The following is a 14,770-nucleotide window of genomic DNA, read 5'->3' as shown; positions in this document are numbered from 1 at the left end:
AGCAGACTGAGCAATCCAGGGGGGCTCACCCAGGGCCAGGAGTGGTTCATGTTCCCACCAGCCAAGATGGGGGAAATGTTGTAATATGCAGGGCATAGAAAAAATCCTCAGAAAGGGTTGTTCCAGCAATGGGAAAAAATTAGCCCTAGGTTAAAGGAGGCTCTGAACCCACCTAACAAAGCTTAAAAGCAAGCCTCAAAAGGATTAAAGTAATTTAATTATATCCCAGAACAAAGTTCAAGAATATGTAAAGAGAAACAAAAATATCCAGCACCCATCTGGAGCACCCATCACAGCATCTGGCATCTCCAACTTAAAAATTACCAGGTGTGCAAAGAGGCAGGAAAATATAACCCAAAATGAGGTGAAAAATCAGTCAATAGAAACAGGCCCAGACATGACATTGATGTTGTAATTAGTAGACAAGGACATTAAGACAGTTGTTTTAACTGTTTCTGTATATGTAAGGCAGGGAAAAACATGAGCATGTTAAGAAGAGACACAGAAGCTCTAAAAACAGACCCCAAAAGAACCGACCTACTAGAGATGAAAAATACAATGTCTGGGGGTGCCTGGGTGGCACAGCTGGTTAAGTATCTGACTCTTGGTTTTGGCTCAGTTAGTGATCTCAGGTTAGATCCCAAGTGAGACTGAGCCCCACATCAGACTCCACGCTCAGGGCAAAGTCTGCTGAAGATTCTCTCTCCCTCTCCCTCTGGCCCTACCTCCTGTGCACTCTCTCTCTCTAAAATAAAATAAATAAATCTTTTTAAAAGAAAATACAACATCTACAATAAAAATACACTGTGTGATGGCAACAACAGATTAAACCTGGCAGAGTGAAATATTAATGAACTTGAAGGTTGTGCAGTAGGAGTCATCCAAAATGAAACAGAGAAATAACTGGGGAAAATAAAATAAGCAGAGCACCAGTGAGCTGTGGAATGACTTCAAGTAGCTTAATATATGTGTAACTGGAGTCTCTCGAGGAGCGTGGGGAGGAACAGAAAAAAACATTTGGAGAGATGATGGCTGAGATTTTTCCAAATTTAAAGAAAATTGTAAACTCATGGATCCAAGAAGCTCAGTGAATCCCAAGCCCAATAAACATGAAGAAAACAACACCAAGGCAAATGACAATTGAATTGCTAAAAGCCAGTGATAAAGAGAACATCTGAAAGTAGGCAGAGGAAAAAAGGATACATTGCATACTGAGCAGCAAAAAGAAGAGTGGCAACAGATTTCTCACCAGAAATGATGTGAGCCAGGAGACAGTGGAGACACATCTTTAAAATAGTGAAAAAAAAAAACAAAAAAAACCCCCATGTACCTAGTATTCTATACCCAGAAGAAATATCTTTCAGTAAATGAAAGCCGACATGCTAAAGCAGAAAGAATTCATCCCCAGCAGACTGGTACAACAAGAAACATCAAAGGAAGTCCTTTGGGCAGAAGAAAAATGATACTAGATGGAAATATGCATTTATAGAAAGGAATGACAAGCACCGAAAATGGTATCTGTAACAGTGAATATAAACGGCTTTCTTCTTACTTTTTATTTATTTATTTATTTATTTATTTACTTACTTACTTACTTATTTGACAGAGAGAGACACAGCGAGAGAGGGAACACAAGCAGGGGGAGTGGGAGAGGGAGAAGCAGGCTTCCCGCTGAGCAGGAAGCCCGATGCGGGGCTTGATCCCAGGACCCCAGGATCATGACCTGAGCCGAAGGCAGATGCTTAACAACTGAGCCTAAAAATTAAAGCAGAGAGGGTGCCTGGATGGCTCCGTCGGTTAAGCATCCCACTCTGGATTTTGGCTCAGGTCATGATCTCAGGGTCGTGAGATCAAGCCCCGAGTCAGGCTCCGCACTCAGCGGGGAGTCTGCTTGAGATTCTCCCTCTCCCTCCGCCCCTCCCCCACTCAAAAGCTCTCTCTCTAGTTACATAAATAAAATCTTTAAAAAAAATTAAAGCAGAGGCTCTCCTTCTCCTGCTTTTTAAATTGTTCATTTTCTGGAGTGGAGCATTCACATGGCTGGAACTCCTGCTGTTTTGGCCTCTAGCACGTGACTGAGGCTGATTATTTGCCTCTCCAGGCCTCAGTTTCCCTCACTTGTCAAATAGGAGATATTGCGTCCCAGACTGTTTTACAGGGTGATTGTGAAGATGAATAAGCTAATAAATAACAAACGCTTTGTAAAATTAAAGCAACCTATCAACATGACTGGTCTTGCTTTAGGTTTGCAGCCCCTCCCAAGAAAGCAGCTACTCGTGGCGAGTCTGCCCCGCTGATGCCAAGGCCGAAGGCTCTATCTGCTGCAGCAGGCTCTGTCTCCTCTCTCCTTCAGGGGAGAAGCCTCCTCTATCCTTTGGGCTAGGCGCGATCGCTTGGGAACACACCTTCTCTCGCAATACACTCCCTCATTCTGGTCAAGCCCACCCAGTAGGCCTGCCCATCCAACTCCGAGGAGCAACAGGGCCCCCGTGGCTCTGGCTAGCTTTGCCCGGTAAAGGAGTTAGGTTCATGGAACAATACCGTCTCCTGTCTGGGCATGAAACAAGGACGTGAGCCTCCTTCCGAGTGGCAAGAGGCCCAGTCTCTCCGCCTGTTGACTCTTCCTGTTTGCTCAGGAGAAGGTGGCCCTGGGGTGACCCATGCGGGGGGGGTGCACCAGTGGGCAGAGGGCCCGGCCCAAGTTTGAGGTTTAAGAATGATGAGTCATCCTGGGGTCATGCCCTGGGCTGGGAGAGGTGCCCAACCCCAGCAGATTGTTCCGAGTTGCTGTCCCTTCTACTTTTGCTCCCACAGACCTTTGCTGAGCACCCACCACATACCAGATTCACTGCCAGATGGTTTCTACACACTGCTTAATTTCTTCTTCCCAACAGCCTGGTAAGGTCGGTATCGGCATGCCCATTTCACAGATAAGGAAACTGAGGTTCAGTTAGTTGATGGCACAGCTGGGTCCAAGCCCTTTGCTCCCAGAAGAAGAAGAGTAGCCACAGCCAACGTTTACTGGAAGGGCGACCGTGTGCCAGCCACAGTGCCAGCTCTTTGCGAGAGCCGCCTCATTTAATCCTCAGACTAATTCTAAGAACTAAATACTGCTTTTCTCGCATGTCATTTGCCCAGCATTGCACAGTTTAGAAGGGCTGGGCTGGGCTGGGCTTTGCAGCAGATCCATTATTTCATCCCAGAAAGGCCATGAGTCCTAGGTTGGTTCCCCCAGGAGCAGATCTGGAGACAACATAGTGTATTTGGCAGGGGATCCCAGAAAGCAGTGCGGGAGGGCAGGGGGAGCAAGACACGAAAGGGTAGGAAGTCCGTACAAGTACGGTATGGAGCAGCTTACTACTACTATGGGCCACCGGAACTTCATCCGTCTGGGGGCCCTTGGGAAGCAGCACAGGACGGTGCTTCTCAAACTTTAACTCACACACCAAACTCCTGGGACCCTGATAAAATGCAGATACTGATGCATCAGGTCGGGGTGGGACCCAAGATTCTGCACCGCCAACAAGCTGCCAACGGTTTCCCTGCTGCGGACCCGCGGACCGCACTTTGAGTAGCAAGAGTATGTATAGCACACACCTTACAATTACCCTAGCAGAAAGCAGGGTGCTGCACCCCCTACAGTCCTGTTAGCAGGGGCTGGAGTATGCATGCTGAGGGGGCCTGGGGGGGGCACCGACAGCTTCACTACACTGTCGGGTTGTCCTGATCCCACCGTCCTCCCCGCCCAGGGCTCCATCTGTGGGAGGGAAGCCTGCGTGTGCCCATGTTAAGTGCTAAGAGCATCTGAGCGAGCCAGAGGGACACCCCTCCGCAGGGGCCCTAGGCAATGTCCAGAGAACACCACTGGGCTGCTCCTAAATCCAGTCCAGACCCCCAGATCCCTGACTGGGGGTTCCTCCCCACTTCCTCAGCCACTCTTGAGCTCCAAAACTGGGGAGCAGCTTCAACAGACCCTTCACTGATGAGCAGGGGTTTGGCAGGGTCATGGCCAAGCTCTTACTGGGTCCTACGTCTGTCTTTAGCCTGGCCTGGTGGACACAGCGGCTCCTCCCACAGCTCGGGGCTCCTGAAGAGGGTGGCAGAACATATTCCGGGCATGAGACCTGCCCACGGGTCGGGGTGCAGCCACGGGCTCTCGGCAGTGCCTAGAGCGGGAGGGAGAGTTTGGGAGAGTTTCCCGAGGTGTGGGGGCTGGGACAGCAGAACTGGCAGAGGGTGGACGGAGAGGCCGGAGCTGCATGGAAGCTTCTAAGGCGCCCGTGACAAGGCAGTGGGGGTGGGGATGGAGTCTCCCTCACCGCGTCCTCGTTCTGAGAGGATGACTTGGCTGCTTTTCTTTAGATGGGCCTGGAAAGCTCTGGGTTCAAGCCTCATCTCTGCCACTTAAGCGCTGTGAGGTCCTGGGCGGGTTCCTTAAGCTTTTAGGTCTCGACGTCTTCATCTGTAAAATGGGGCTAACAGTCCCCCTCTCACAAGGTGGTGAGGCAAGGCCCCTAGCCCAGGGCCTGGTGTGTGGTAGGTGTGCCATACACATGAGCTGAGAATGTTCCTTCTCCTTCCCGCATCGTTCACTCTTCAACCTGGGGACAGAGTTCTTTAGTAAAAATGGAGTGAGTCCCCAGATTGCGAGCCTGATAAAGCCCGGGAGTTCTGCTCTGATAAGAGGTCAATATTCGCAAAAGCAGGACCTGCTTGTGGTGGAAAAGCTCCAGCAGGAAGAAAGCAGGATGCCTGGTAACGCTGGGGTGGGGGGTGGGGACCCAGGAGGGAGCCTGCGCCCCCTAGAGCGCAGGCTTCGAGGGAAGGGGAGAGGGGCCGGGACGGAGGGAGACCCCGGCTGTCCATCTGTGGGGCCTCTGCGTGACCCGAGAGGTGCAGTAACAGCAGGAGGAAAGGCAGCTGAGCGTCCTCTTTGTGCCAGAGCCGAGCTGCCTCATCCCAGCCCGGGGAGCTGGGTCAGGAGCCCCGCACCTGCGCTCAAATCCTAGCTCCCCCACGTACATCTGCCTTGTCTTGGGCAAGTCACTGGGAGTCTCTCTGCCTCCGTTTCCTCATCTGTAAAGTGGGGAGAGTAGAAGAAGCTGCCTCACACACTCGTGTACACAAAGTGCTTGCTGCGGGCCTGGTATACAGTCAGCACTCAATAAACGGGAGCTCTGCTCATGGCATACAGTCAGCACTCAATAAACGGGAGCTCTGCTTATGCTCCCTGACAGGCTTCAACACCCTGTGTCAGTTCTTCTCTCTCTCTCGTTCTCTTTTTTTTAAGATTCAGTTATTTATTTGAGAGCTGGGGGAGGGGCAGAGGGAGAGGGAGAAGCAGGCCCCCCGCTGAGCAGGGAGCCCCACATGGGGCTCCATCCCAGGACCCCGAGATCATGACCTGAGCCAAAACCCAGAGTCGGTGACTTAATCGACTGAGCCACCCAGGCGCCCCGGTAGCTCTTCTGTCTCAAATCCTTTGTCTGCCAAGAAGAGCCCCATACCCCCAGGTGAGGGAGAGTCCAGAAAACAAGAAGTGTCATTGCTTTGCACCCTTCACCCCAGGACCTGCGTGTGGATTGCCGGGAGCAGGGGTGGGGTGGGGTGGGGGGGCGGGGGGTGGCCCTTGTGCCCACGTTGGCTCGCTGAGGGCCCCTCCAATGGCAGGGACACGAGGCAGAAGAAGGGAGAGTCCTGTGGATGGAGTCGGGTCCTTCAGTGACCCCTGCCCCCCCTTCGCCCCACTGTGGAATCCCACAGAAGAGGGAGGGAAACGCTGCTACCCCGGGGACTGCACTGCACACAGGGGCCCATGCCTCGTCCCAGATGGGAAGAGCAGTGGTGTTGATCAGGATGCTGGGAGCCCAGCCTGGCCTTGCGTAAAGCTTCGGGGGCGGACTTGCTGTTTACTCTAGATGCAGAAAAGAATACGTAAGTTGATTAAGTTGGGTCCCTGCAGAACAGCCTGATTCCACATTTAGCGGAGACACAAAAACAATTGTAGAGAGGACGCAGGGCTCCCGGGGCTCCGGAGTCAGCTTGTGGTGCTTCCCCAGTGCTTGTGAACATCCCCGGCCCCCTTCCTGCCTCGATTCCTCTCAGCCTCTACCACAGGCCTGCCCTACCGTCAGCTGGAAGAGGACTGTGCTTGGTTTTGCTTTGTTTGTTTTTGTTTTTAAGACGAGGCTTCTGGTAAAATCATCTCACCCTCCCTCCCTCCCATTGCCCAAAACTTGATCGCTTTGCCTTTTTTAGCTTCTTTTCAATTTGTTGATTCATATCCTGCTTTCTTCCAAAAGAGATTTGAGGTGGCTATTGTCATAGTAAAGGAAAAATAAAACCAACATTCAATGAGCAAAACAGAAGGACAACATGCAGAAAAGGGGAAGGAGAAAACACTTACCAAGAACTCTCGGCTGAGGGAAGTCGCAGGAAGGAAATCCCACGCTTCGTTGCCGTCTGAAGAAACAGGGAAGGGTACATAGCGTGTATCTTTCATTGTATACAAGTTCATCATGTGGGAAAAAAATAAATAAGCAGAAGCCCAGCTGATTCTTCGCTCTGAGCTTTGAGACGATTTTGCCATGGGTCACCAGGGCTTTGGCTCCCGGTCCTTGAGTAACTTAAAGAACAGTATCTCCAAATGGCAGTCATAAATGCAGAAGACTTCTTGCCTTGACAGTTCCTTACATCAGTTCTCAAAACAAGATGAGTGCATAATAGAGCAAGTTTCCTTCGAGGAGTTTACAAGGCTACCTTATAATAAAGAAAGCCAAGAACTTAAATGTTTCATTTTAAAAGATTTTGTTCATAATACTAATAATGCGATTAACATTTATGAGTGATGGCCGATTATCCTCAAAACCTGAAGATTAAGGTTCCTTCCCAGAGTGAAATTAGAAAGGGTTTACCCATAATGGCAGAAAGATTCGTCGCCCATAAAGGCAGCTCTATTTGTTGGTGGTATTGGTTTCCCAGGGGTGCCTTAACAAACCACCACAAACTGGGGGGCTGGACCAACAGAAATGTATTGTCTCACAGGTCTGGAGGCTGGAGGTCCTAGATCAAGGGGTCAGCAGGGCCAGTCTCCCTCTGAAGGCCCCAGGGAAGTATCTGTTCCAGGTACTTTCTTGCCTGGTGGTAGCTTACCTCACAGTGTCTGTGTCTGAACGTCCCCTTTTTATAAAGACACCAGTCCTATTAGATTAAAGGCCCACCCTATTCCAGTATGACCCTCACCTTAACCAATCCGATTTGCAATGACCCTATTTCTAAATACAGTCACATTCTGAAGGACTGGGGAGTCAAGACTTCAATAGATGAGTGTGGGAAAGGGGGAAGCACAATTCAACCGAGAACTGGGACCAAGGACATGAGTGAAGCCTGAGATCAAGTCATGGGGACCAGTCTGTGCACTCATGGGTGGGAAAACTGACGTGTCACTGAGCTGAAACCCCATCAAATGCCTCCTGTCCAGGCTGGAGGAGAACCTTATAATCAGAACAGCACAATTCTTCTGGGAGCCTGGGAAAAGACACAGCCAAAGAATAAGAATTTGTCCATGTTTATCCAGCCCTGGCCAAGAGGGAAAGGCAGCAAATCTGGGGATGTGGGCACTCTGGCCTCCATGTAGTTACACATGGTGGCCAGGCTGGAAGCATCCACTGGGTTTTTCCATGACTTTGATAAAAATCTCCCTTCAGATTTTCTTGGTTCTAATACTGAGCTCACCAAACTGACCAATACATCTTCTCGGGAACCCTGATACTGGGAACCACCATGTACATTTGACATCATAGGACACTCTGTGTAAATGTTGTCCCCTGGCTTTGTGCATTGCACACCCCACCCTCATAGAGTATAAACCTAGGGTCAGGGCTCCCCCACTGAGGAGGGAGCATACAGTCCCCGAAAAAGACTCTCTCTGTTGTCAGTTAACCCGTGGGCACTCTGGTTTATTCATCAGTCTTTTGTGACCTTGGTTAATGGTAGTCTGCTCTGCTCCACCCAAGTGCCCGGGGAGCCAGAGAGCAGTTCCCCGGAGATGCTAATTCAGGAAGTAGGTAAGAAGAGGCCCAGTGGGAGAGGTGGGAGGAGGAGAGGAAGGATCCTAGAGAGGGAGGGTGTAGTCTTGGAGCTGGAGGAACAGTGGAGAGCAAACAAATGTCCTGTGGGCTGAAGTGGAGAGATGGTTTAGGAGTACTTGGCAGTGGGGGTGGGGAAGTGGCAAAGGAAAGGCTTCAAAATAGCATGGAGTGCAAGGAAATTGGGACAAGAGGAAATGAACTGTGAGAAGCATGAATGGTGCTTATATGTCGTTTTTCAAAGAGACACAAACTGAAGATCGAAAATTCCTGGATATTTTGTTTGTTGTTCGCCTTTTGTCGTTGTCACCGTTGATTACTTTCGGCTATTTGATGGGACTTCTTTGAGAGCAACTCCATGTAGAAAGAAGAGTGCTGTCCAAGAGACATAGAATCTGGGCTGCATATGTAATTCCAAACCTAGTAGTAGCCACTTTAGAAAAATCAAAAGAAACAGGTGCAACTAACTTTAATGATATATTTTGTTTAACCCAATATATCCAAATATTACTGCAATATGTAATCAATAGTTTCAAAGATGTTAATGAAATGTTTTACATTGTCTTTCCCATATTGAGTCTGTAAAATCCAGTATATTTAGAGCACGTCTCAATTTGGATTCTGTATTTCAACTGTTCCGCAGTGGCCATATCTGTGTGTCAGCACAGACAGAGGCTGGACTAGGCAGTTCCGGGATTCTTAAGGATAGAATGATAATAATAGTAGCAGTAGTAGTTAATAATAATGGTCATTTATTGAGCCTCTTAGATGTGACACATGTCACATGAACCCTCTTTTTCATGCATCATTACATTTAATCTTTTTTTATTTATTTATTTAAAGATTTCATTTTTTGACAGAGAGAGACAGCAAGAGCAGGAACACAAGCAGGGGGAGTGAGAGAAGGAGAAGCAGGCTTCCCGCAGAGCAGGGAGCTGGATGTGGGGCTCGATCCCAGGACCCTGGGATCATGACCTGAGCCGAAGGCAGACACTTAACCAACTGAGCCACCCAGGCGCCCCACGTTTAATCCTCTTAACAACCTTACGTGGTAGGTACTATTATTATCCCATTCTACAGATGCTGAAACAGAGCCTCAGAGAGGGTGAGTGGTTTGCCCAAGGCCACACAGCTGGTAAAGGGCCGAGTAGGGACCGGAAACCTAGTCTGCCTGACACCAGCATGTGGCCTCAATTTCTCAGGGTCAGCAAAGAGACCGGCCACCACCCCGGCTCTCCCCAGCCCCATCCAGGCTCAGGGGCGAGGATGGACTTCCTTTCCTGATTAGTGGGGTTGTCACATTGACTTAAAAAACAGACCGGAAAGAATATGAATTGTACAGCTGAGCATACCGGGTGACTGACTGAGAACAGGGCAGTAACAAGACGCTCAGACTCCCATCAGCTGGAGGAAGCTGCAAATTCAACGCCGGCGACCGGGTTCACAAAATGCAATTGTTCTCAATGACACTTACTTAGCAAAGAGCCAGGGAGAGAATTGATTGTCACTAAAAGCCGGACAAGAGCATCGATTGTCCCCCCCAGTGATGATTTGAGGATTCTGACTTAGCCATGCTGAGCGTGTCGGTGTGGACACGTTGTGATGTGACTTCCAGCACGGAAACGGGCTCCAGCGCGGCCAGGCAGTGTAACACTGGCTGGAAACTGAGGCCCGGCAAAAGACCGGGGCCGCCTAGGTCATGCCCACGCCGCCCCACGCCCCGCCTCCACCCTTAACAGCCACAGGCAGCAGGAGACAAGGATGGGCTGGCCTGAGACGTGGGAGATCTGGGGGGGCCTGCGGTAGGGGTTGTCCCTTTCTCTGGTCCCGTTTGTGCAGATGTTCTAGATGCCCTTCAAGCTGGGACATTTCTGGGGGTGGGGCTCTGTGGGAGGAGGGTGGTCCCCTCACCCTGCTGACCACAGCTGCAGCATCGTCTGAAGGTACCAAGTCCGGGCCTGGATGTGGCCTGGACAAGCCGAGCCCAAGCATCTCCTGTTCACTCCTGAACACCCAAGCAGGGTGGTGAGCGAGGCCTCACCTCCAGAAGCTTTCCTCAGCGGGAGGTGCTACTGTGTTCTCAAGTGTTCCCAAATGCATTTCCAGCTCCTCTCCCCTCCATCCTGCTCTGGCCGCAGGTGGAGCAGAGTGCGCAAGGCTCTCCCGAGGAGCATCCAGGTGCGGGGCCAAGCAACGACTTGTGCTCCTCCATCTGTCCATTCAGAAGGAGCTGAGTGACCCCTGAGCGCCGGATGCTATGGCAGGCCCCGGGGATAAAGAAATGGACGGGGCAAAACACCTGTTCTTCAGGAGAACATGGTACAGACGGACTGGGAAACGAACAGCTAGAAAGAAGCATGGTAAGTGCTAGAATACAGGAATTTTAACTACAGGTATTCTGGTAGCAGAGAGTATGGAAGTTGAACACAGAGAGACTGGGTAGGGGGACTGAGCTTTATGGGATGAAAGAACATTCCAGAAAGGCAGCAAGGACAGTCCATGCCAAGGGACAGGGGCACCAAGGGACTTCCTAGCAAGTGTAGCTGACCTCGCAGCTGGAGCTCAGAGCGGGCATGGCAGGGGGAAGGAGATCAGGCTGGGGGCAGGTGGGGGCCAGGCATGAAGGGCTCATGGGCCAGGCTGAGGAATCAGGAACCTAGGTCAGAGTTTGGGGTGCATGGGAGGATTTTAGACAGAGGGAAGTCTCAGATGGCTGTGTGGGACAGACACCCTGTGTGCAGGGGATGGGATGCACAAGAGAGGGGCAGGACCAGTGTGCTGGCCTCGGGCCTGTTGCGTCCAGTTTCATTCCTTGACCTTCCTCAGCTGAGCTCAGCCTGGTGTAGCAGGGCTAACCCCAGGCCCTGTTTCCTGCCTTCACACCAGCCGACAGAGGTGAGGAATGGAGAGATTGGGGGGGGGGGGGGGGGAGAAAAAGGCCGTACTGTTCTTTGCAACCAGTATTTTTAGGCCTGAAAAAGACCACCCACTACTGAGAAGTTTGGGGAATGATATCCCAGCTGCCAGTGAGACACCCATTAATCACCACAGCTAGATTTTGGGAGGTGATCACACCGGAAGGTAGGAACCAGATTTCTCCTCTGCATTCCCGGCACCTATCCGGATTGGCACGTAGCAGTCGCTGAAAACAAGTGTGGGCTGACTGTGAGCGCGAAGGAGAAAATCTATTTTAAAACTTTCTGAATCTATTTCTTCTTAAATTCTTCTATCCTTTCATGTTTTTGGACAGGCTTAACTGTATATGCCATGCTGGATAAGGTGTCATGTATTTAAAAATAAGTAAGTGCCAGAAGTAACCAAACTCAACTTCTGAGGTTTTTTTTGTTTTTTGTTTTTTTAAGGAAGCCCAATTATTTTAAATGCATTTGACTATATTTAAAGGCTAACTATATGGTAGATATGACAGTCTCCTAAAGAGGCTTGCACATAGACTGAAGAAATACCACTAAGCATTATGCTGGAGTTTCCTGGTTGTAAACAGGAGCAGGCTGTCTGCAAACCATATATCTATAGTCTCAGTGCTCCGCTGGGCAATATTCTTGGGTAGATTATTACAAGAATGGTTTGTAAGCTCTTGGCAAGGAAGCCAGTTTGGGCTCACTAAGATATAATAAGTGAATGAAGGAAGGAAGGAATGGATGAATAAACCATGGTTGCTTTTATGAGGGATATGTTCCCTAAGATCTCATATAATTTAATACATGCATAAATCAAGACTAATTTCCCCATAGGAATAAAGTAGGATTTACATCACTTCAAGTTTTGTACATTAAGTGAAACTTTATTCTTTACCATTGCCTTCTTTCAGATTGGCATAATTCATATTAGCATACAGTATGACTCTTATGTCCTCCTTTATAAAGGAAGACTACGGATTTATATCTGGAGATCAAGGATGTACTTGACAGTTTTGATCAGATGGAGAAGTGTAGGCTATGTTTTCATAAAGCCAAGCGCATCTGCCCTCAGAGCGTGTTGATCGGAAGGAAACTGACCGACCAGGGGTTCCCCAGAACTGTGCCGCAGGGCTCCAGCTTTGTCCTAATCAATATACAAAAGACATTCTCAGATCTGTGATCCAACAACATCTGGAGGGAAAGCAAGTGTTTCGGATGGCAAAATCAGGACCCTCACACCGCCCCCCAGTGGTAAACTCAACTAGCCTTGAATAGTGGACCAAATCTAAGGAGGTGGCATTTAAGAGAGATAAATATAAAGCCCTGCACTTTGATCCCAAATGAATATCTGGAGAAGGACACCAATGGCCGGGATTTACTTGTTTTAGTTAATAGCAGATTCAGTCTGAATCGGTGGCGTGATGAGTCTTCTGACAATAAAATTCAGCCTCTGGTTTCATGAATAGAAACAGAAGATCTAGAATGTTCCTCCTCCTCAAACTTACCTGGAATTCTGTTTTCAGCTCTCAGTTTTGATCATAAACTGGAACATGTCCAGAAGAGGGAGAGAGGAGACAGAACTTGAAATGTTTGTTCTGGAGAAGACTTAGAGAGGAAATTACTGTTTCCACACGGAGAAATGGTTGCCACATGCAAGAAGACTCAGGTTTGCATTTTTGTGGACTTCCAGGCTAGTCCAAGGTCCTTCCGGTACAAGTTTTAGGGAGTGAGATTTTTGTTTCAGTAGAAGGATAGTTAGGGGGTCTGAAGGTGAAAGGGTCACCTGAGTTCAGGTGCTGGGTTGGGTCATCTTGGCACCACTGAATGGCTCATTGGGAACATGGTACGAAAGAGTCCATGTATCTGATTTCCTTTTCTTTTGAACTCTTGGGGAGCTGGTTACAGATGATTGAGAAAAGAGAAAATAAATGACCAGAAAATTAGGAAAAACAGTTTTAAAAATTATTTTGCTAGTAATGAAATGACAATTCAAACAGTAATAACAGAGATTTTACCTGTTAGCAAAAATTGAGGAAAATAAATCGCAATACCGCTGAGGGTGTAGAGAGACTGGTGTTTTCACTCGCTGCCATTCGCACTGATGCCTCTTGGAAAGTATAGAAAGACCTGTGACATTGCTAATACTTCCGTGCCAACAGTCCAAAAGGCAAGCTAACAAAAGACAAGATGAAAAAATGCAAATGGCCACATGCCTGAAGATATCCATTGTGGTATTACTTATCATAGAGAGAAAGCCTAAGCAATGTAAACAATGAAAGGGAACAGCTGAAGATGACAGGCATTCGCTCAGTAGAACGTTACGTATCATTTAAAAAGTCATTTTCACGGTAGCTATAGGGAAAATGCACAGGACAGAACGTTATGTGTGCACCCGTGGGGGATGGCCACCTACAAAATTCCACAGATGTGATGATTATAATTGCATGACAGATGGGTATGACAAAAGATAAGAAGGACAATTTCTTCTTTTGAGTCCAGCTTCGCCACTAGCTAGTTGTGGTATCTTGGGCAAATCCCTTACTTTTTCTGTGCCTCAGCTGCCAAGTCGGTCAGACAGGGAGTTTGGACTCAGTGGTGTCTAAGGTCCTTTCCAGTTTTACGATGTGAATAGAATGGACCTAGTTCATGAAGAAACCGTATCCCAGAGGGATTAAGAAATCAGCGACTAAGTCTTGCTTTCAGATTTACCCCATCATACTCGACTTCTTCCATAGTCCATATTTTTAGAAATCAGTTTTGAAATGAGGAGATGAGAAAAAATAGAATTCCTTGATCTTTCTCAAAGAAATTAGTGCGTTTTGAAGGAAATTTAGCCATATGTTCCCTAAGTACTTCAGTGTAAAGTAGCATAACACAGTTCTCAAGTCATTAGGATACTTTATTCAAAAATGCCCAAGCATGATTTCAAATCACGAAGCTGCTGCGAGGACGTGACTTCATTCACACAAAACCAAGGGAAGGGGTGGACATTTAACAAACTGGTCTATTTACTTGTATTTGAGTCTTTTTAAAAAAAATTGTCTTTCCCCAGTTCCCTGGTTTTGTATCCCAATCCATGGGAAAATGGTCACTATGTATGTCATGCAGGGCCTTTTCATTCGTAGGGGTCTGAGAAGCAGGGTGACAGACATGAGCTTTCAACACATAATCAAAAGCGTCCTCGTCATGCCCAGACTCCCTCTGAAATTGCCCTCATCTGTTCAGAACTTTCTGGAAGGGTGGCGACTTCTGAGTTCAGACACTTCCTTTTCATCAGGCAGAGCAGTCAAGAGGAGAGGAGAGACTAGAGGAGAAACACCACTAGCAACAGCATCAACACACAGAAGGGTCCTCGGTGTCCCTGAAGTACCAGGGAGACTTTCACCGCCCCCAGGAGTAAACTTTACAGACACTGTTCTCTGATCTTTTCGGAAAAGAACCCATTTTCAATTGTCCAGGAAGAATTTTTAAACTGCAGGGACAGCCCACAACTAGATTACCTAAAAATGAGAGGAGAGCTTGTGTATTATTCAGATATGCAAATAACGCATCTATCCAGCAAATCTTTACATCTTCAAGGCAGAGTCTAGAATCTTCTAGCTTGGCTCAAAGAAGCCTTAGACATACAGCTCCCCAGCCGAATGCACAGCACAGCCCGGCAAATGCTGCAACTAAAACCAGGGCAGGAAGGACAGAAAGTCACTTACAAGTGTGAGTTTTATTAGTACCTTTGATTTCTTCTTTCTCTGCATTTATACCAAGCTG

The sequence above is a fragment of the Neomonachus schauinslandi genome, chromosome 9 (assembly GCF_002201575.2).
Source record: "Neomonachus schauinslandi chromosome 9, ASM220157v2, whole genome shotgun sequence".
NCBI classification, from domain to species: Eukaryota; Metazoa; Chordata; class Mammalia; order Carnivora; family Phocidae; genus Neomonachus; species Neomonachus schauinslandi.
This window is presented reverse-complemented; position numbering follows the sequence as displayed.